Source organism: Mus caroli, chromosome 7 (genome assembly GCF_900094665.2).
Source record: "Mus caroli chromosome 7, CAROLI_EIJ_v1.1, whole genome shotgun sequence".
Taxonomy (NCBI): domain Eukaryota; kingdom Metazoa; phylum Chordata; class Mammalia; order Rodentia; family Muridae; genus Mus; species Mus caroli.
In genome coordinates, this window is record NC_034576.1 from 122,815,678 (window position 1) to 122,836,646 (window position 20,969).

The following is a 20,969-nucleotide window of genomic DNA, read 5'->3' on the forward strand; positions in this document are numbered from 1 at the left end:
GGAGGAATCCAGATACTCAAACTAGAGTTGCAGAGTGTTTTGAGCCACCATGTGGGTGTTGGAAACTGAACTCAGGTCTTTTATGTGAACAACAGGTGTTTTTCAACCATTGAGCCATCTCTCCAGCTCCTTTTCAGAAGGATTACATTGAAGCACATGAAAAAAATATTTATCCTTGAGGTACCTGTATTCTGCAAAGTTAAAATAGACAGATGGTCAGAAAGGAGGTGTGGTGTGAACATCACAAGTGGAACATTTAATGAGTATTTAAATACTCGAGAGGTCTTCTGCAGTCCTTGTCCTCAGGGTCAAGGAAGCACAGCGAAGACTTCCACTCCAGCCCATCTCTCCACAGTGCTGCCAAACGCATCCCCTCACAGTACAAGCATAATCATAGCAAATACTTAACATAGCACTTTGTGACAGATACTGTTCCAGGCTTTCTCTGTGTTAACTAATTTAATCCTCACAATATCCTTATCTAAGAGCTGCAGTTCACCCTGCCGAGAGATGGAAGTTATGTGACTTGCCCACAGAGCTGATCTTGGCCTTTAACCACTGCACGTGTACTTGAGCAGACACCATGAGCACACCTTCTGCATCCATAAAAGGCACCCTGCAGTTCCTGAGTGTGGTTCCACTGTCCCTTCAGCCCTAGGTCTCCTTTTCTCCTTACAGAGTCTGTATTCTGGCCCACTACATTACTGTGTCCTAAGTACAACTCTTTTCTTATCTCAGAGATTTTCCTTCTGTTTTCTCAGCTTACAGAGCAAAGCCCTCATGCTTGTTCTGGTCCCTATCTTATCTGCATCTTGCCCATCTGTCAAGAATTTTCAGTTGACACCAAATCAGCTATGATTTCCTCTTAACAACTTGTGCATTTCTCATGGTACCATGTCTGTGTCACGGTTATTTGTATGTTTCTTGCAATATTTTTTTAGTATAAAGTTTTCTTGTTTTCTTTTGAGACACGGTCTTCCACAGTCACCCTGTGTGGCCCAAGCTGTGCTTGAGCTCACTGTAACCCTCCTTCCTCAGCTTGCCCAGTCCTGGGGCTTCACATGTGGGCCCCGTGTCCGTCTATTGTAGGACGGAAGTTTCTTAAAGTTCTTGAGAGAGGGGATGTGATAGGGTGAAGGCTTCTGCTTTGTCTGTTGGGCAGTGTTGACTCTAAGGCTGCAGATGTAAGAGGAAGGGGAGGGAGTCTACACAAAGGTCTTGAACAGAGTGGGGAATAGGAATGGGGGTGTTGCCGAGTGCAGTGACTGGGAGATTTGTTTTAGGTAAGTTCTATATGAAGTAAGAGTAAGAACACCCAAGGGCCACACTGAACTCCCAGTCTGAGCTCATTTGTACAAAAATGTTAGTTCTCCCATATATAATCAGCATCTGCATATATATCGTCATTCAGTAGTCGTGTATCCATAAACTCTATTCTAATTCTTTCCAGATACGGTAGTTGGTTTTCATTTTGAAAATAAGGTATAGCTACACTGTAGTCATTTGCAACTTTAAAACAGTATAGATGAAAGCTGTATAGCTTGATTGGTTATCTTAGTCAATACTAGTTAGATTTCCTAAACTAGCCCCTAAGGTCATGCTGTAGTTGTTTACTTCTGTAAACAAACACAGTGCAGTATTTTCATCCCCTCTCCCCTTAGTGTCATTGTGCCACCATCCTAACAAGGTTTGTGAGAGTCACATGTCACGCTGTGGCAGGAGCATTCCAGTGTTCACTCTGATAAACCAGAAAAGGAAAAGCAGCTTCCTTGTCTTCAGTTTATCTTCTACACTTGTTTGATTTCAGAACTTAAAAACATTTGTTCTTTCTGGTACATACACTTCACTGAGGGTTGAGTTGGGTTGGGTTCGGTTTGATTATTTTGTTTTCCAAACAGAGTCTTACTATGTGGTTCTGGCTGTCCTGGAACTTATTTTAACTTAATTTGTCCTGGAACTTATTTTAAACCAAGCTGGCCTCAAACTCACACAAATCTGCATGCCTTTGTCTCCCAAGTGCAGGAATTAAAGGCATGCACTACTATACCTGACTTGAGGCTTTTTTGTTTTTGTTTAAGTTAAACCACCCCCACATTTCTTTGTGTTTTTAGAGACAGGGTCTCATGTAGCCTAGCTTAATCTTAGACTTACTATCGCCAAGGTTGACTATACAACCTCTTACTAACAAACTCCACCCACGAAACAAGTTTCTCTGTGCAGCTCTTGGAACTCAACTCTGTAGACCAGGCTGGCCTTGAACTCAGAGATTCACCTGCTTTTGCCTCCAGTGCTGGGATTAAAGGCGTGTGCCACAACTGTCCAGCTCTTAAAACACTCTTCTAAAAAATTTTTAAATTATGTGTATTGTGAGAATTTACACATGACTGCAGGTGCCTGTCAAGACCAAAGGTGCTAAGTCCCTCTGAAACTGGAGTTAGTGGTGGTTATAAGATACCCAACATGGGTGCTAGGTCTGAAATTGGGACCTTTGCAAAAACCATGCATGATCCTATCAACCATCTCTCCAACCCCAGAATGGTTCTTACGGACTAGCAGACTGGACACCTTTTAGAATTCAACTCTAGAAAAGACTTCAGTAGATTCTGGATTAGAAGACAAACCCTCCTGGTATATCAGATGGCATTGGGAAGCTGAGAGGACTGTTTCTAGTATCCGCCAATATCCATTTACAGTCACATTGGTACTCCATGTATAGTGTCTGCTTTCAATGATCCAACCTGTACTTGAGATTTACTGGTCTCCCAGTCATCAGGGATGGTAGGTACATTGTGGGTTTCTCCCTAGTGCGCTATTTTTTTTTTCTTAATTTTTTGCCTCTGGAAGTAGTTACAATGCCTTTGTCCCTTTGTAGCTCAGAGCTGACTAAAATAGCACATTGCTTACCCATCATCTCTCACTGTTCCCTGCCCTTCTTTAGAGCCAGTTGCAGCAGGTTCCTAGCCTGAGTATTCAAGCAGCTCATACCCAGTTGAAAGTGCTGTTTGCAGTGCTCAGTTCCCGCTGGCTTGATGCACAGCCTGCTGAACTCAGCTGCTGTTTTTCTGACCTAGTGGTTTTCCTGACTGTTTTTGGAGAACCCATTCACTTCTGTAATACGAATGACCATCTTTTGCCCATATTAATATAGACTGCAGGGACAGTAACCCCTATTCTGTTAGCCTGCTTCTCTTTCAGTCTGCTTCTCATTAGCTGTTTGCTTTTTGACAAGTCTTTGTCCTTTCCCCATGCTGCTATAGGATTCTAACTTGTCCATCTGTCTGTCTGAATTTTCAGTCACTTCAGTGGGATTTAATGAAAGGCTTTTTAATAAATGTTAATTGAATTTATTAGCTTATGCAGTTGATTTGAACTAATATTCATACATGCATAGAAAGATGAAGTTCAGTACATATTTGTCTAGTATCTTTGAAATATTTGTTTATCATAGTAAAGTTTGATATAGTAAGGTAAAGTTTGATATAGCATCCTTTTCCTAAGGATGTACCATAAGAGGCTTATGTTCTGTGACACCCATTTATAACAAGAACATGTGTGTGGTTAGGTAATAATTCAAGGGAGAGGCATAGTGGAGCACACTGATCCCAGTGGAGCCTGGGCAAAGAGGAGCAGTACAAGTGAGAGGCCTCGCTGGTTGACACTACTCAGACTTGCTAGGGCTTCAGAGAAGACCCTGTGCTGGGGGAGGGAGTGGGTTGGTGGGTTTACACTCAGTTAGCCATGTCTAGAGGAGTGCTCTTTAAACACTGCACCTGCTGCACCAGGACCTCACATACGCAGATGTGTTGAGTACTTCTGACAAATCTCTGACAAAAGTGGCTGAAGAAAGGAAAGGTCTGTGTTGACTTAGGGTTTGAGGGGCCGGCCCATCATGACAGGGCAGGCACAGGGGCAGCATCCTGAAACATCTGTTCACAGTGCACCTGCAGGAAGGGAGCAGGGCGACATTTGTCAGCTCTGGTCCTCAGCTCGCCTTTTACTCAGCCAAGGAACCTTTGCCCATGGTATGGTGTCACCCTCATTTAGGATGGGTCTTCTAAAACTCCTTATGGACACTCCAGAGGCTTATCTTGTAAATGAGTCTAGATCCTGTCAAGAAGACAATATGGAGTTTCACAATAGGTATAGGGAAGGAGTGTGCAAATTAAACATTCACTTCTAATTAGTCAAACTTATTCTAAGATTTATTTTTTTAGTTGTGTGTGTCTATGTGCACATGAATGCAATGCCCACAGCAGCCAGAAGAGGGCGTGGGATTCCCCTGAAGCTGGAACTACAAGCAGTTGTGAGCTGCCTGATAAGGGTGCTGCAAACTACACGGGGACCTCGTCAAGGGCAGTAACCACTGAACGACCTTTCCAGCCCCAAGAAAATTACTTTAAAAGAATTCTTTAGTATGCATATAACTTTACTGTGTAACACCGTATAACAAAGACAAAACAAATTTATATATTGATGAGAAGGATGGGCTTCTTTAATTTACATAAAGATTGAGTCTCAGCTGAATATTTGCTACTGTAAGGCATAGAGCACCATCAACATTTTTCAGCTGATCAATATTTTGATTTGATGATTGTCAGTGCTGAGAATGCTACTTCACATAAATACATAGTACAAAATAGCAGAAATCGATTTAAGGCCATGTCAGGAATGGCTGGCAGTTCTGTCCTAGTCCCAAGCCAAAATCATATAGTGAGTTTTCTTTAATGAAACTGAAGTCAGCACCTCAAAACAGTTTTTAAAAATCAAGCATTCTTACACAGTATAATCAAAAGATAACTTAATCTGATAAATGCTAAAGAATGCTAACAGGAAAACACTACAATAAAAACTGTAGTTCACAACCTAGAGGAGTCTCAGACCTGAGCTGGGGTGTCTCAGGCAGTGTTCTTTTGCTTTACATGGAAAGACTGCATTCAGTTCACGCAAGTGTGTGTAGAACCAAGGGTGCAGTGAGCTCACACAGCACACAGGCCAGCAGGGGTAGAAACGTCTCAGCTTTGTTATGGCGATTTTTGCATTGGTTTCTGTTTACTCCATTTTCAGAAACCTTTTACTGCTGGTCATTGGTGCCATAGATTTAACTCCAGCTCTCAAGAGGCAGAGGCAGGTGGATCTCAGTCTGGTCTACAGAGGGAGTTCCAGGACAGCAGTCTTCCAGAGAAACCCTGTCTTGGAAAAAACTAAAAAAAAGAAGGGGTAGGGGGGTGGGGTGGGGTCGGGGTCTGGAGAGATGGCTCAGAAGTTAAGAGTACTTACTGACTGTTCTTCCAGAGGTCCTGAGTTCAATTCCCAGCAACCACATGGTGGCTCACAACCATCTGTAATGGGATCTGATGCCCTCTTCTGGTGTGTCTGTAGACAGCTACAGTGTACTCCTATAAATGAAAAGAAAGAAATGTCTGAGCTTGGGCTTTCATTGTACTGCAGAGCTGTTGTAGGAGGACTGCTACCTACAGAGGTTGGTATTATTTTGAAATTCTTTTTGTCCTTAGGCAATATCCCATTAAGGGAATACAACCAAAAGCTCAGCAGGTAAAGGCTCTTGCTGCCAAGCACAGCATCCTAGTGAGCCCCAGGACCCATGTGGTGGTATAAGGAGAGAACTGACTCCCACGAGCTGTCCTCTGACCTCCACATGCACACCATCCCCATACACACAAAAAATAAATACTTGAGGTAAAGTATTTTGGTCTTTTGTTTGTTTAAAGGTGTGCCCCACACTGCCCATCATGGAACCACTTTTTTTGAAGCTGCTCTAAAGGGTCTCCTTTCCTTTATTTATTTCATTCCCCAAACCTGGTATGTAGTTCACGCCTTAAATCCCAGTGCTGGGAGGTAGACACAGGCCAATCACTGAGTTCAAGGCCAGCCTGGTCTACAGAGTAGGTTCCAGGACAGCCAGGGATAGTCAGAGAAATTCTGCCTCCCAACACACATACACACACACACTACCTCCCCGAGAGAATTTCCTTCCCTGTAATCACGCCCACCTTTTAAAACTCTGACTTTATAAAGTGTGACAGAGTTGCTGTCTCATAGAGACTGATTTATTGGTAATTGGGGATGTTGATAATTGTGATTGTGTGACACAATGTAGAGATAAAGGATAGAGTCGGTGAACCTGGTTTTTTTTGTTTTTGTTTGTTTGTTTTCATAAGAGATTGTGGGAATGTATTACTGTATATAAACTGGTTTTGAAATGGTTCACCCATTTTAAAAGGCAAATAAAAATCGTGATGAAATAAAGACAAATTTCATTGTCTGTTTCTTAAAGTATTTGTGTGATAAGTCTCCAAATAATCTTTTAAATTACAGTATTTTGAAAGATCTCTTCTTTAATTAGAATTAAATGAAGTTACTCCTTTCTTTTTTAACCACCCCTGAGAAGTCATAGCAGTGTGTGGTTTTAAAATGTAATTTTATGTAATATATCATAAAAGCAATCATGAAGGTCTAAGCCCAAGATTTCGACACAATTTTAAAAGGAAGTAAGGGTTGGCAACTAGATTAATTTAAACGTGTGCTTTTTATCAGAACTAAAACTATAGAGTAGTTTTATAATTCTGTTACTCGGTTGAATTTTTAAGTACATTACTTTAGAATTTTCTATCTAAAATAGTTCTTTATGGGAAGTGTCCCACTTATTTGTGGTTGTCCGTGTTGATGAAACATCTTAGTTTTGACTCTGGATAAATATTCAAGAAAAATAAAACTGTTCTGCCCAGATAGTCCGAAACAATAACCTCTAAGCAGAGCTGTGGAAGCAGACGTGGTCCTTTCTAGCAGAAGGAGTTAACTTGCTATTAGGTCCCTTGTTCAGTTATTTGGAGAGGTAGATGAACCCATGTGAAAGATTTCCTGTTGAGGCTCTCAGGAAGCACTCAGTGTAGTGACATTTCTTATCCCTTCCCAACTTTGAGTGGTGTGTGAGTGCTCTTCGTTTTCTTTGTGTGTAGGTGTATGTGGTTTGTGTACTGGTGTGTGTGTGTGCAAGTATGATGAAGGTCTGTATACATGTTGAAGTCGGAAGCCTTCCTCGATCACTGTCCACCCTGTTCATCGAGGCAGAGTTTCAGCTGACCCCAGGAGCTCCTGTATGGTTACTCTCTCTAGCCGTCTTGCTCCTGGGGTCCCGTCTTCCTCACCTCTGAAGGCTGGGATTATAGGTTGGCCACTATGGCCACGTGTGTTCTTAGAACCTGAGCTCCAGCCCTCACACTTGCACAGAAAGTGCTTTAACTACTGAGGCATCTCCCCAGCCTGGGCAGCCTTTTTTTAGTATTAGCATTCTAAGGTAGAGTTGAGGACAAAATGAGGTTTCTTTCTGAACCAAAATACTTGAGAGCCCATTTGAGAAGTGAGAAAGAAAACTGCTAAACACCTACTCCACTTGTGCAATCTCAGGGAGACTGAATCCCTAATTGGTTTCTTGCCCTAGTCCTTGCCTTCAGCAACTTTGCCTCAGTATGAAAATGTTTCTGTTCCTTTGAAGATACTTGCCAGGCTAAGCCAGCAGATCATCTCCAGGGTCTTTATTGTGGATGTTAGCTTTGGGTAGAACATCTGAATACGGTTTTCCTTTTGAAATCATATCTGCATGTTTCTAGGTTCACAATGGGTTGTTACTTTCCTAGGTCTTACCGTCATCCAATTTAAGAAATGGATGGTTTCTCCTCCAGAAAACAGAAAGTATACATAGGTGATAATCAAAAAACATATTACTTTCAGTTAAACTATTCAGATTTTCCCTTCTTGCTTTCAAGTTTTCAGAATGGAATTGTTATACTGAACATTTACACATAAGTGTGTGTGGATGCCTTCATTCTTCAATGTCTATGGATGACTGGGTTCGTGATGCACAGCCACGATGCTCAGGCCCTTATATAAAACTGCATACTCTTTGCTTATAAACCAGACCGCTCTTCTGTTTGCTTTTTCAGCTCAGTTATTTATAATGCTTAATACAGTTGAAATGCTGTATAAATAGTTGTGCATTGTATTACTTTAGGGATTGTGGCATGGAAAAGTATAAGCCTTTAGTATTTTCAGTATAGGTACAATTTTGTCCCCCTTCCCCCATTGGATATTTTCAGTATGAGGTTGATCGAATCTAAAGATGTGGAATGTATATACTGTATATAGCCAACTTTATTCAATACATGTAAGTGTGCCTTTCTTTTGATTATTTGGTTGTATATAGCAGAAGTTCTAATATATGTGTTGAAACCATTGCAGTCCCTATTGTAGATAAGCTGCAGAACTATGGGATTGAGAAAAGTTTTGTTGTTGTTGTTGTTTAACATCAGAAGCACATAATTAAGTACTCTAAAAATCCTAAGACCTGTTTTAAGCTTTTTTCTGAAATAACTGCTTCCTTCTTTAATTGCCCTCTTAGCATACTCAGTCGTTTTGGGATTGTTACATGCAATTTACTTAGTTGTATTTCTTTTAATTTTGCATTTTACAGGGCTGTAGATCACACAGCTCCCGCTCTGTCTTACCCTCCACTTAGCCCCCCACCTGAGTGAGCACGTGACCCTGAGTGAGCACGTGTCACCAGAGCATTTCTTCTCTTGCCCTTCTGTGTGTTCATGCTTTAAGAGTTACAAAGGCCAATTGTTTAATGCACAGTCTTGACATTTTAAATACCTCCGATTTTGAAATCGTTCTTTCTCTGAGCTGTTAGATCCAAGTATGATTAATAAAATGAAGCAGGGTTCCTGCAGTCCCTCCTCAGTCGAGTTGCTATTTAGTCTTCTGGCCTTGTCATCTGTCTGGTGGTAAGAAATCCCTTATATAAAACTGCATACTATCAGCTCGCTTTAGTGTCCTATACATTAAGGTCTGTGGTTTAAGGAAACCCACTTTACCTTTGTTTAGAATTCTTGTGTTTTAAACTTTTAGCTTTCTATTGACTTTTTTGTTTTAAACATCAGCATATGATTTAGCCATCAATTGAACTAGAACTCTAGACACTGATGTCTGCTTGAAAGGGAAAGTGCTGTTGCATTTGTAAAGGCTTCTAGGCAGGTGTTTGATCTCTGGCACTCCCCACCCCCACCCCCTTTCATTGATCAGATTCTCACAAGTTCTGTGCCGCCTGCACCTCACTGTATTTTGCAGATAAGGCTCCAGTGGAGGGATTGGGAGTTTAATTAGCAAATTGCTAAATAGCATCACAAAAACCAGTGATGGTGTAGGAAGACTCTTGCCATCAGACCATGCCTCTCTATCCTACCCCCAAATTCTGAAAATTTCCTGGCAAAATGCTTTCCAAGTTCATTAAATTTGAAGAAGATCTATACAAGGGCCATCACATGTTATTTCAGACTCCAGATGGGATCTATACTAACTGTCCTGATTCATCATTGATAAGAATGCCCCAAGCTAGTATTCTCTTGGGTTTAATCTTGCAGACCTTCCCGTAAGTAGATATTTACAACCTGTCATACATCACTGCAGAGAAAATTCAAATATGAAGAAGTATTTGAAAATCAAAACTATTTTCCTTGCCTTTTGGGACTGATGTAGCCATTGCATTATGAACTGACTGCAGCTGTGGTCACCTTACACAACCAAGCCAACAAGATCAGTCAGCATCCCAGCAAGCAGTACCAGGTGGGACTCATTGCATCACAAAAAACACAGGGAGGGGAGGAGGGTGGTGGGGTGGTCATGAAAGTGGGGGAAGACATGAAAGTGGGGGAAGACAGTGGGAATGCAGAGCTGGAATGGCTATGATTAAGATACATTGAATAAAAATGGCCCCCATAGGCCCATAGAGAAGAGCACTATTAGGAGATGTGGCCTTGTTGGAGTTAAGTGTGGCCTTATTGGAGGAAGTGTGTCACTGGAAGTGGCTTTGAGGTTCCAAATGCTCAAGCCAGGCCCAGTGTCTCTCCTCTTCCTGCTGCCTGCAGATCTGGATGTAGACCTCTCAGCACCATGTCCACTCATACACCACCATGGCTCCTGTTATGATGACAGTGGACTGAACCTCTGAACTGTAAGCCAGCCCCATTAACTGGGGGCTGCTTTCCTTTATAAGAGTTGCTGTGTTCATGGTGTCTCTTCACAGCAATGGAAACCCTCACTAAAACACATTCTATACTTGTTACATGAAATTGTCAAAGAATAAATAAAAGACTTATTTAAAATCTCCATTTCACTCTAGCTGCATATGTAGCAGAAGAGAGGCCCCTTGGTCTTGCAAACTTTATCTGCCTCAGTACAGGGGAATGCCAGGCCAAGAAGTGGGAGTGGGTGGGTAGGGGAGTGGAGGGGGAGGGTATGGGGGACTTTTGGGATAGCATTTGAAATGTAAATGAAGAAAATACCTAATTAAAAAAAAAGAGTCAGAAAAAAATCTCCATTTCAAGTCAATTTAAACATGTACGTGTCTGAATAAAACTTATCCACACAGATAGATCATTATTTTTCCACTTCAGAATTTGCTTAGAATATTTGAACGCTAACTACCCCCATGTGTTTTTTTCTAGTTAAATTATATGTCCATACTTTTTTGTTTTACCATTAAATATTTCCAGTATAATGTGACTTTTCTAGGAAGGGTACTTCTTTTTTTTTAAACTCTTATTTTGAGGTGACAGATGATCACAAAAGAGAGGATTAGTTTAATCTTCATAAAGTACTTAATTTTTGTAGGCCCAAACACAAGAAACTAATGAGTGATCCAGACAGTTAACCAGGTAATTGGAAGCCATCAAGAAAAGCACTGAGATAGCAGCAGGCACACATTGCTGTGGACTGTGCTCACTGGTTGCCTCTGAGGCATGGAAGGTTAGCGATGGCAAAAGAGAAATGACATTTTTCCTTTTGAAAAGTATATGTTCATTTTTTAAATCAAAATATAGTTATATCATTTCTCCCCTCTTCCCACCCCTTTCATGCATCCCCACCCCAAGTTTGTGACTCGTTTCTTTGTTTTTACTACATAAGTGGTTTTTTGTGGTTTCCCTTCCCCCAGCCTGGAACCTGCTTGCTCAAGGGTGGAGCTTCCTGCTCATTCGTCCTGCCACGCCTACTGCTGGACCCTGCCTTTGCTGCTTGGAGGAGGCACACACGTGTTCGTCCTGCTACTGGACCCTGAGTTACTTGGCGGGAAATCGGGTTCCCTCCCCCTTCCTTTATAACTGAGTGTCTGGAAATAGTAAAATTGAGCTTTGATCAGAATGTTGTCTTAGCTACATTCCTTTCTCTCGCCGCCTAGCCCCTCTTCTCTTCCAGGTTTCCAAAATGCCTTTCCAGGCTAGAACCCAGGCTGTGATCTGCTGGCTGGACATAACAGTTTTTTTATTTGCTTAGTTTGGCTTGGCTTGTTTTTTTGAGACAGGGTTTCTCTACATAGCCCTGACTATCCTTGTACTCACTCTGTAGACCAGGCTAGCCTCAAACTCAGAGATCCTCCTGCCTCTGCCTCCCAAGTTCTGGATTATAGATATGCTTCACCATGTCTGGCTGCTACATATATGATAAATGCATCAATAAGGCAATATCTAAAGATTGTGTAGGAATTGGCCAAAGAAAGAAGGGATATAAGATTGTCCCAAGTAGGAAGAAATCTGGATGCCAGACCTCAGAGAGGTGCCCCTTCCCTGCCCCCAACACACACATTTTCATGTAGAAAACTTGGAAGCTTGGATATTGGAGAACTGCAGTGTCTGGCATCGGGTGACTGGCATGCAGTAAGAAACAGGGACTGGACTGTGAAGAGTGTTGTCTATTGTAAGCAGATTCCCTGAGATATATTCATACCTTAAAATGTACAGTGTGATGTTCTCCAGTTTGTATGTCCACAGCTGGACATCCACCATCAATCTAGATTTAACCAGTTATAGAGCATTGTCATGATCTCAAACAGAAGCCCTTGTGCCCTCACCCCACCCACCCAGCCCTACTTCGAGGAAGCTATTTAATCTACTTTCTATTTCTCTTGTCCTGTCCTACATGGTTTATATAAATGGAATCCTAATCTATGGTCTTTTATCACTGGCATTTCTTCATAGCATTCAAGTAGTATCCATATGGTAGGTAGTGTGCATCAAAGTCCCATCCCTTTTGTTGCTACTCATGGATACACTTTTCTTACTCTAACTGGCACCTGGTTGTTAATGGATATTTGGGTTGCTTCCACCATTTGTGGCCATCATAAACAATCCTGATATGAGCACTCATATCCATGCACGTTTTCATGGAGACAGTTTTATGTGCATCTATACCCAGTAGCGATGCTGAGTGGTGTGGAGGGCGTCTGGATCAACTGGCTGTTCAGTGTGGCTCCAATCACTCTCTTACTTGCCTGTAAGAAGTGTATGAAGCTGCCAGTTTCTTTTTGTTTCCTACAGTTTGAGTATGATTCACACATGTTTAGACTTTGTTCTTCTCCATTTCAGATAGTTTTAAAGGCTTTTTAAAAGCTCTGTTGTTTGTTTGTTTTGAACTGTGTCTGTTTGTGCTCATGTGCATGTGAGTGGCCAGAAGAGGATGTTTGATACTCAGAGCTGCAGTTACCAGGCCTTTGAGAGCTGCATGACCTGGAGGCTGGAAACTAAACTCTGATCCTCTGCAATAGCAGCCTTCCTTTTAGCTGCTAGAGGTGTAAGTAAAGCATGAGACCTGCTGTTCTCTGAGTTGCAGCTTGTAGGAGCCCTGTGATGAGATGGAAAGGTGTACAATGAATGCAAACCACTGTGGCCCTGGGATTAGGTCACAGTCTTAATGTCTGCATTCTGGGTTGTGGCCCTTTCAGGTGCTTCTTGGTTCTTTCTCCTCTGAGACAGGAGGCCAGAAGGATCGGATATTTGGTTAAGGTGAGATAAAGTACTTTCTTTTTTGAGATGTGTGTTTGGGTTCTGGTGAAATGGTTTCTTTTCGGCCACATTTTTTTATTAAAGAACAGATGTTCTGGGCTTATTTCAAAACAGATAGTTTTCTCTTTTACCAGTTGTCTGCATGAGGCAGCCTCTTGATCATTATTGTGAGCTGGAAACCAACAAGGTTCCTAGAGACAACCTCCAGAGAGTGGGTTCCTCCTACCCAGACCGCCTCCGAGAATTTCCAGCTCAGAGTTGTCCACAGGGAACCTGGCATCCCTAAGCAGCAGGAAGTCGTCTAAAGAGGCCTACATCCCTTTTCCCTCTATCTTTCTTTCTTACCTAGTGTTGGGGGTTGGAAGGGATTAGGGTGGAATAAGGGTTGGAAGGGTAGAAGTATAAAAACCCAATAAAATAGCCACACACACACACACAAATCGCCCCATCAGTGGTTTGCCCTGTAGCCCCAATTCTCTGATGACTCTAAGAACTGCTGACTTAGTTTGTTCAGCACAACACGGCCTTACACACCTGACAGAAGTGAGAACTTACTACTGAGTTTGTTATTTACTTTCTTGAGTTCTGGCATATTAAATTAATTACTAATATACACGAATGTACTTTTGTATGTTGACCTTACTTCCTACAGAATTTATTACTTCTGATAGTATTCTGAAGGATTTAATTTCCTTCCTTGACTGGTCTGGCTAGAACTTACAGTACAAACATCTTTTGTTTTACTCTTTATCCGAGAAGGAAAATGTTTAGTCTCTTTCCATTAAACATACTAGTGTGGGTTTATTTGGAGTGTGTGTTTGTTTGTTTGTTTGTTTGTTTGTGACAGGGTCTTGCCATGTAACCCAGGTTAGCCTCAAGCTTTTGATTATCCTCCTGTCTCAGTCTTCCAGGTCCCTTTTGTTTTGGTTTGTTGTTGGTTTTTGTATAATGTTTATTTGATTGAACAGGCTCATTTCTCTACCAGACATAGTGATAACCGTTAGGCTTTTTCTCTCCCTCAGCGACACAGACATAGACCAGATTAGATCAGATTAAAAGTAGAGAAAGACAGGTTTATTAGGGGCAGCTCTCAGATGGATTCACTGGTCTCACAGGTGGAGCTCAGTGAAGTCACACATCCAGGCTAAAGCAAGGGGTTTTGTAGAGTTTAGGTGAGGCGTGATGAATTTCCTTCTAGAACCCGGTATTATGCCCATACATGATCAAAATCTGAGCTCCTGGGCGGGCACTCTTGGGTGGGTAACTGGAAAAGTTAGCCCGGAGTTTTCTTCAAGTAGACAAGGGAGTTTTCACAGTGCTGGCCAGGTTGGGGAAAGGAGAGCAGACGGGGTTTCCTAGCTGTACAGGGGATGAGCAGGGATTACAGCCTAAGAGTAGCATTTTTGTAAAAATCTATACTCTTAGGAACACTATTGACAGTGAATTTTCTTTACTTACTTTTTGAGATAGGGTATTCAGGCTATCCTGGAACTCACTAAATAGCCCAAGCCGACACTTGGTAATCCTCCTGCCTCAGCTTCCATGTGCTAGAATTACAGGTGTGAGCTATCATGTCCAGTTGATACCTGATTCCACAGAGTCCATTCTGAGCTCCTCAATTACATTTGTACTCATTTCTGTGTATTATAAGGTTGTACATGGTTTCATCACCTTGTGTCTACAATCACATTAACAATAAGACACACTTGCAAGCATCCATGAACGGTGCTGGCACATAGAAGGCATCCAGTGTGTGTATATGTGTATGTGTGTGTGACTCAGTATACATATATGTGTAAATGTGGATGAAATAAGGAAAGGAATAGGTAAGAAATTACTTGAATAATTTCAGGATTAGAATGTGGTGACCTGAACAGGAACCATTGCATCAGGAATGAGAAGAAGGAATAAATAAGGAAAATTAACAAACAAAATGATTTTGACAAGTTAGAGGAGACTGAGATAAGCAGTGAAAGGAAATCAGGAGGCTACATCATAGGTGAGTTGTGTGCTTAAAATCACAAAAGGACATTAAAGCGGAAGGAATGGAGTTAGGGTCCTAGAAAGATGGAGGGCCCGGGCCTCGCAGGAGCTAAAAGTGGTGGTCTTAGAGATGGGACAACAGAAATGTCCAGAAAAGCACAGCATTAATCCTGGAAAGTTAGCCATCCTTATAAATAATGAGGAGAGTGACCAGAGAAGATTGAAAGAATGTGGCAGAAATTGGAAAGAATAAAAGAGACCAGTGTAGTAGTCAGAATCTCGTTACACAGTGTGAATGTGAACAGTGGAGATTAGAGAGAGGCCTCACAGTAATCAAGGTTAAATTGCTGTTGTTTTGTGGGGAAGGGACAATTCTGTTTATGTTTTCAAAGTCATCTAAGTATATTAGAAAGAGGAAAGATTCACTAATTTCTGACAATTGTCAGATTGGTATGTGTATGAGACTAACATGGGCATTTTGTTTTAAATGTAGGCAATTAACACTCTTACAGAGAAACCCAGGAGATCAGGACACCCAAAAGGACATTTCTAAGACAAATAATAAATACCCAAGGGATTCTGGCACAGTTATGAGCGCAGACTGCCACTACCAGTGACCCAGGGAACAAGGAGTCAGTGAGACAAAAGGAGATGGGTGTGAAGGGCATTCATTTGGAAAGGTTAACCATGAGAGGCTGAGCTTTAGAAGAGGAGGCCTTTCCTGAAAACAGCTGGAGGAGGTGGTGCCAGAAGTTTTGAGGTGAGGCCCCCAGTGTCACAAGTTCCCAGGTAGAAAAGGCACATGAATGACCTTGATCTCGATCCCCCACCGCCCTCTCCTGAAACTGGCTTATCTTCTCTGAGCAGCACAGGGAATCTGAAGGGTAGGGAAGGTTTGAAGCAGCTGCAACAGACAACACAAGGGACCAAGTAAAGGGGTCTGAGCTTGGGCAGGCTTCTGCGTACACATCTATGGCAGACACAGTCAGCAGTTACCTGACCTGGATAATTCCACCTGACTCCAGTCATCTGATGATGGTCCCACTGTAGAAATGTATAGCTATGTGATGGTCAACATTAAGCAAGGTCTCCCTTTCACCACAAGGCAGCTTGGTTGTCTTGGTTTTAGGTTTATATGTGTGTGTGTATCCATCTCTCTATCTATCTATCTATCTATCTATCTATCTATCTATACATACAAGGTGGATATAGATATATATAGATATAGATAGTGACTCTTGAATTTATAATCAAGGGACATATGTATGAAGCATCTGGCCAGATTAGGCTGGAGACTTTCTGAAATGTCCATCATCTAAGAGCTAAAGTGAAAAGTTGTATAGATTACAGTCTGTTGAAGGATGAAGGAGCACATGGCTCCTGCCCATCCAAATTAGGTGTCAGAAATACTTGGTTTGCATTGTTGGTACAACTTATCAATATTAACAACAATAACTAGTTTTTAAAATGTATTTGTGTGCCAGCCATTATTCATAGCTTTTTCACAGAGAAATTCAGTTAAAGTCCTCCAACTGTGAAGTGGTTGTTGCCATTTTATAAATAAAGAGAAGGCAGGGAGGTTAAGTAGCGTGCCCAGAGTTGTAGTAGCTGACAGGGGTCCCAGGCTTCCTTGCTGTGCAGCTTGCTGTGGTCTTCGCCACTATTTTTGCTGCCTTTCTGGGTCTTTGTGTTAAGGATAACTTCAAACAGCTTGGTGAGCTGTTCCACATCATCTGATGAGTGTGTGTATCAAAGCAAACATAACCAAGTAAAAGGGGAGAGTCTGTTCTGAGATGATTGTGGTTAATTCATAGTGTGGCATTAGGTATTTTAGGAAACATAAGAGAGGGGAAAGCCTAAGAAAGGTAGCATTCTGGGCACTAAGGAGATGGCTCAGTCAGTTAGGTGCCTGTCACACTCAAGGACACCACATGAAAAGCTGGGTATTGTGGTATATGACTTTTAAGTGTTGTGCTGGAGGCCAGGGAAAAGGGCGTTGGGGGTGGGGATACCTGAAGCTAGCATTGCCATCCAGGAGCTGCAAATTCAATGGGAGACCCTGTCTCAAAAAATAAGGTGAGAAAAAGAAGACATTCAACATCTATTTCTGGCCTCCATGTGCACATAACCACATAAAAATGTATATACTCTGCCATATGTGTGTGTGTGTGTGTGTATACATACACATACTCATACAGCCACTAACTGCCAACAGGTCCTCGGCTAGGGCATCATGTTAGACCTCTATGGTCTTTATACATAAATGGAGTTCTTTGGTGTTGGCTATGAGCCATAGTAGATAGAAAAAATATTTGGGGATAAAGACAGATAGGTTTAGGCCTTGAAAGTAAAAATAATGTGGTCTGTGCTTGTTAAAAGGATTTCTGTGCCATGGGGTTAACACTGATAATAAAGGGAGTTTACTGTGTCATAGTTACTTTTCCTGTCGCTGTGATAAAGTATTCTGAGAAAAGCAAGTTCAGGGCTTATTTTGGCTCCTGGCTGGAGATTGTAGCCCATCGTGGTGGGAAAGTGGTGATGGCAGCTTGCATCGCATCTGCAGTCAGGAGGCAAAGCGAAAGGTGAGTACTGGTGCTCAGCTCATTTTCTTACGGTCCAGAAGCCCAGCCATGAAGTGGTGCCAACCACATTTAGGGTGAGTCTTTCTACCTCAGTTAATGAAGAAAGTATCTCATAGCCATACTCTAAATAACCCTTCCCAGGCGTCCTTGGAGGCTTGGCTCTTAGGTGGTTCTCTGTCCTGCCAAGTTGACAATCGACATTGAGTCACATACTGTTATTTTTATTGTTTATTCCACTCGTCCCATAGTCACATTTGCCTACTGGCTATTTTTTTTCAATATTTTTTCAGCATTCCCAGGGGAATTATATATAACAGTAGTTCTCAGCCTATGGGTTGCAACTCCTCGACAAACCTCTAGCTCCAAAAAGATTTACTTTATGATTTATAACAGTAGCAAAATTATAGTTATGAAGTAGCAACAAAAGTGACTTATGGTTGGGGGTCACTGCAACATAAGGAACTGTATCAAAGGGTCACAGCATTAGGAGGGTTGAGAACCACTGATGTATACAATAAAAGTCTTTTGGGATAAACTCAGAGATCAATACTAAGTTGTTCTGATCACTTTGATTGGGGGTTTTAGAAGACTTATTTAAGAACATTTTGAATGAAAACTTTAAACAGTTATATAATTACTATGAAAAGCAGGTAGCTGAAGAATGTGTTTGTTAAGCTCAGATGCCTATAAGGAATCTATGTAGCAGTATTAACTGAGCAGTACAGAGGAGGAATCTGGACCTTAAGATAGGGATCTTAGCCAGAGATAAATTTGGGAACCACTGGCTCATATGTGATGCTTAAACTAGTGAACTGAGAACAAACACAAAGTGGGGACTGTTAAGCAGTTTAGGAACAAACTTGAAGAACTTACAGTACTCTGTAGGATGTTTATCATTAAAAACTTTGGCCAGGCATACTGGTGCACATCCTTAATCTCAGCACTTGAGAAGCAGTGGATCTCTGTGAGTTCAAGTCTAGCCTGGTCTATATATTGAGTTCTAGGACAGCCAGGACTAAATAGAGAGACCCCATCTCCAAAAACAAATAAAAAGCAATTCGGTTTTATCAGAATTGTACTTTATAATAACTGTGATTGTTGTTCAGAAACTATATTCAAGTATATGGGTTAGGAATTGAGAAGAATGGGCATGAAGTATTCTTACCATGCTTTTAAACCTATAAATGACTGTGGTGATGTGTTTAGCAGTTTGTGACAGTCTTCCTATCAGACACTGAGAATCTCTTCGAGATAGCTTTAGCAGTAACCAGTGTTCATTACTCAGCTGTCTGTCTGATGTTATCTCGATAGCCTAAATCTCAGCCCACTTTTGCTACCAAGTAGCCACAGAGGGGAAATAAGATACTAACAAAGGTGAGAGGTATATATTTCAGTAGAGCGCTTGCCTGGCATGCTTAAGGCCTTACCTTACTTAGTCCAGTCCCCAGCCCTGGAGAGAGTAGGGGTTAAGAAAGGAGGGCAGTGTTGAGAACATTTAACTTCAAGAGCAAGGGATGGGCGTTTGTAAAACAGTTGCTAGACAACGAACAACTTATTCGGAATATGTAAATGATGCTTAGATCCAACAATACACTTTAATTTTTTTTAAGAAACTAAAGATTTGAGCAGATCAAAAATGGCAGATAAGTACATGACCATGTATTCTGTGTCACTGGACATTTGGGGGACACAAAACCACAATGAGATCTCTATGTCCCTCACCTACTTAGAATGGCTCGAAAAGCAATGGTGAATTTAGGGACCGCTAGGATTCTCATGGTGGTGAGAGTGCAGAGAACAGTACTTCAGAAACCACTGCTTCGTAGCTTTTGAAAGATGATTCTGTGTGGATGTACATTTGCCTAAATGTGTCTGTGTGTACCATTGTGTGCCTGGTACCCATAGAGGCTAAAAGAGGGCATGTATCCCCTGGAACTGGAGTTAGATGGTTGTCAGACTCTTTTGTGAGTCCTGGGAACTGAACCCTGATCCAGTGCAAGAGCAGCAGAGCTCTTACCGGCTGAGCCCATCTCTTTGGCCTGTCTCATAACTTTAAGCATAGATTTCTGACCAGGCATTTTCACCCCTATGCTTTAACACAGGAAAGGAAACCATGTAAGTACATCGCGAGCTGTATACAGATGTTTTTCATAGGAGTGGACACTGTATGGTTCCAGTATGCGGAGCTGTAGAGGGAGAAAGAAAGCTGCGTTGCTGGAGAGCAGGTCTGGGTGGGATGACCAGTGACATAGAGTAGTTGTGTGCCTGTGCCAAACTCACTGAAGTGACAGTGTTCTCATTGTTTAGTGAGAACTCCATTAAGTTTTGTAACTAAATCCATGTAGATCAGACCTTGTATCTGCTCTTGAAATTTTACCTTTTTCTTATTTTCTTTTTGAGACAGGCTCTCTCTACATAGTCTTGGCTGTTTAGGAACTTACTATAAAGATCAGTCTGGCCACAAACTCAGAGAGATCTACCTACTGCCTCCCAAGTAACTGGGACCGAAGGCATATGTACCAGCCCGAAATTGTGTATTTTTTAATGACGAATTTTACTAAATCTAAATTATACCTCAGTAAATCTTTAGGAGATACCTCATTTGTGTAAATAGAGCAATAGGCCTGAAGATATGAAATTACTTAAAACTACACGGACTGTGTCTTGTGGTTGTTACCTCTTGATTCCCAATCCTACTGCTGACCGGGTGTCTCAAGTCTGAAAGCTCTTGAAATAAGGAATTGAAGCCTGTATTCTTGAGACTACCAGTACTGTACTGCACAGAGTGTGTGCTCAGTGGATCTCTACTGGGTGAATGAAAGTGACGTTGCACACTGCCTACTCTACTGGGGCAGAGCAATCAGACATGGCTCATGGTTTGGTTTTGGATTTCTGAAATTCATCTAACAACTTCTCTAACAAAATGTTTCCTTAGACCACTGTCTCTTTTCTTAAGAGATCACATCTCTCACAAATGTAAGCTAATTAATGAGAGATTAATCTCTTTCTGCAAAAGTTTAAGTAATGTTTTCTTAAAAGAAAAAAGATTTATTTATTAATATATCTAAGTACATTGTAGCTGTCTTCAGACACACCAGAAGAGGGTGACAGATCTCATTATGAATGGTTGCTGGGATTTGACTCAGGACCTTCGGAAGAGCAGTCAGTGCTCTTAACCGCTGAGCCATCTCTCCAGCCCTAAGTAGTGTTTTCTAATGTTGAAAATGGAAGGTATCATCATCCTACATTTTAATCTGAAGCCAAATTGCAGTAAAAGCACAGGTTCGTCTTTAATATTAAATAGAGGATTAGAACTCATAGCTTTCTCTAAAGCTCTCCACTCTAAATCCATCCTCCTCTATAACTGAGAAACCGCATCAATGGTCCAGAATTAACACAACTCTTGATGACAATTTTACTTTCCTTGCATGTGCAAGGTTTTAAGTTTTTAGTTTTTATTTATTTTCAAATATTATTTAGCATTAACAAGTTAAGACTCTGTCCGAAGTATTTGAGTGTCATGTGTGTCTGTCTTTTATATATATATATATAT

At 41.5% G+C, this 20,969-nt stretch overlaps 1 protein-coding gene and 1 pseudogene across 1 annotated transcript in view; one reads left to right on the top strand and one right to left on the bottom strand.

Moving 5' to 3' along the window:
• Mosmo (modulator of smoothened) overlaps nt 1-20,969 on the top strand; it is a 56,646-nt gene that overhangs the window by 8,990 nt on the left and 26,687 nt on the right. The window lies entirely within an intron of this gene.
• Nucleotides 1,662-1,758, bottom strand: LOC115031676 (annotated as a pseudogene).